The following is a 3,214-nucleotide window of genomic DNA, read 5'->3' as shown; positions in this document are numbered from 1 at the left end:
ATTGAATATTGTGTTGCTTCACGTTAATGGTGATTTGTACATTTGACCTGAAGTGAGATTTGCCTTGTGAATTAGATTTTTCGTGTGAAAAATGGGAAATATTTTAAGACATTTACCAGTGAGGTGATACTCCTTATTTTGGACAGGTGTTTTTCACACGAAATTTCGTGAAGTTTTAGCTTTTCTGACATTCTACGTTTCCCTTACATGAACAGGAAGAGGACTTGGTAAGATTGGTTCATGAAATGAAGAACAATGGGCATCCTGTTGAGGCGGATTAGCTGTCCATATTTACAGCCAAGTTGTCCAAATTAATAACCAAGTTGTCCAAAATAAGAGCCAAATTTACGTCTACATATCAATTGATTTTTAAAAGTATTAAAACTAATTTTAGTAAAAATAAGACAATAAATAGCTTGCCAAGTCTCTATACAACCCTTCTGAAAAGAGAGTAACAAAAAAAGTCAATTAGTATCGAAAATATCGCACTTCAAACTTGGAACATCGATGCTTATAAGCAGACTGGTCAAAATTATGAGCCATTACCCTATGTGTTATATATTTGTACGTACTTGTTAGTAAAGTTGGATAATTCGTTTAATGAAGTCAAATGTTTACAGTTTGTTGAATTTGTGCATATTCATTTAAATGGGACAAAAATCAGATCCTAATAAGATTATTGATTAAGTACAAAAAGAGAGAGCGCTACAATATCTTCATAATGGCATTGGATAAAAATTGGAATGTCGGACGCTTAAGAAAAAGTTCAACTTTAAATGTATTTTAAGCCAAATAAATATCACGGGGTACTTCAAGGAATATTTTAACATAATTGTAACATTTATTGGCTTAAACTCAAAGAGAGTAGTAAGGGACACCGGTATTCCGGTCAAAATCTCGATACGCCAAAATTCAAAAAAATTCCAAAAAACTAAAATCGCGATTGGGCCAAAATCCTGAAAAACCAAAATCCTGAAGGCCAAAATTCCGAAAAACTAAAATCCCGAATGGGCCAAAACCTCGAATGAGCTCAAATCCCGAAACGCCAAAATCCTAAAAGCCAAAATCTTGAAAATTCAAAATCCCGAATGGGCTAAAATCTCGAATGAGCCCAAATCCCTAAACGGCAAAATCCTGAAAGCTAAAAAATCCGAAAAGCTAAAATCCGGAATGGCCCAAAATCCCGTATGGGCTAAAATCCCGAATGAGCCCAAATCCCGAATAGAGTTGGTAAATTTCAAGAAATTTCATGAATTTCCGCCTAAAGTAGGTGAAGACTGCTGTGAAATTTCTGAAATTTTACCATCTCTAATCCCGAAACGCCAAAATCCTGAAAGGCAAAAATTCCGAAAAGCTAAAATCCCGAATGGCCCAAAATTCGAATGGGTCAAAATCCCAAATGAGCCCAATCCCGAAACGCCAAAATCACGAAAAGCCAAAATCTTGAAAAGTCAAAATCACGAAAAGCCAAAATCGCGAATGGACTAAAATCCCGAATGAGCCCAGATTCCGAAACGCCAAAATCGCAAAATTTTCATGAAACTCTAAAATTCCATGTTTCTCTAATCCCAAACAGTATCACAAGTTGATAATGTCGCTTTCTTGAATCATACAAGGTCAGCGGTCAACCACTTGAGGGCATACTTTTTAACCAATTTGATCGATTGTGGATTGATTTGAAAGGTCTTAAATTTCTAAACTTGATTGCAGTGGCCCCAATCGATAAAAAAACCGATTTTAAGTCTTTTAACGCATCCAAATGGTAAGAGATATTTACTCTCGTTGTTCGATGATCCTTCTCAAAATTATAATGTATCGAAACTAATCCCTTTCTTTCCTTCCCCTCCTCACTCATTCGTTCCCTAAAGTTCTTGCACACCTCTGATTTCTGACGCGAGTTTTTTCAGAAAATGTGTGACTTAAGATTAAAATTAAAATTGTTAGGCAGGTCAGATTTGTTTAAGAAATGTGAGAAAAGTATGAAGTGTGCGAAGGCAAAGTATGTGCGAATGCTGAAAGTCATCCCCTACCGGAATCCAATTTTGTGTGTCTCAACATTTCTCAAATATCTACGAGTTAAAGTAGTTCCGATCCATATATTCTTATTTCTAAATGAGCGTAAAAAATTATGTATCTTGAAATAGAGGACATTTCACTCATATTTTATGTGCGAACCCTATAATTTATGTTCGTTCTTTGGGAAAGAATTATGGTAGTAAATTGTTTGAAAAACACACCCTTTTTCCTCCATTATTTTCAATTTAATAACACGTAAAACATTGTTATTGATGCTACGCGCAAAAGTTTTCGCAGAATTTTCTCTGGTGAATCGGATATTGATTGCATGATGCATTGATGAGAAAAAGTTCTTCGGTTATGTGCAAGAAACTTTTAATGTTGCGCCGAAAGATTGTCTGCTGGAAATTGCAGCTATTGGCCGAAGGTGAGGAAGAATGTAATTGAGCAATTAATATCTGTGATAAAGCTCTGGCAGGAAAATTGTTGGAATTTTATCATCGAAGAGTCTGTCTCTAAGGGTCAATGATCGACCAGAAATAAATCATAATTGTGTCTCCCTACGAGAAAATTGCCATGTTGGCCATTGTCTCCTCGCAGTGGTTGCCGCCTTCCCAAAAAAAAAAAACTAACACTTTTCCACCAAGAGAAAATGCCTCCCACGAAAAGCAAAGAGTTTTGGGGAGAGGTATGGGTAAATGTTCCTAGAAGTTGTATGAGAGGGTAGATTTTGCGTGGTTTGTCCTTGGACCGTGTCAAAGTTTATTTGTCTCCATCATCGTCATTCGATAATTGCGGTGAAAGTTGGCGCCTTATTCAACGTGAAAATTCTCCCCAATCCCATCATCTCCCTCAAAATGTAATTTATTATCATGCTTTTCCGTGAAATCATTTATTACAAAAGTCCCCAAAAAAGTATATGCAGAGAGAGTCACATTTATGGACAAACTCTCGCAGCAAATAACATTAATATCGATGTTAATGGAAATATGATTTTTGCTTGATTTATTTTTGCATATTTAATCAGTTTTTAGAAGTAAATTTTGTGAAAAGGTCGTTAGAAGCGATAAATGTAGTTCTTAATGGCTTCGGCAAAGTTTTTAGATCAGGAAAATTTCATCAAGTCGAAATTCGAATCTCTTTCTTTCTCATACGTTCTACACATGACTACCTCATTCTTTCGCTCTCTAAGTTCGAT

The sequence above is a fragment of the Phlebotomus papatasi genome, chromosome 2 (genome assembly GCF_024763615.1).
Source record: "Phlebotomus papatasi isolate M1 chromosome 2, Ppap_2.1, whole genome shotgun sequence".
NCBI lineage: Eukaryota > Metazoa > Arthropoda > Insecta > Diptera > Psychodidae > Phlebotomus > Phlebotomus papatasi.
Note: the sequence above shows the minus strand (reverse complement) of the source record.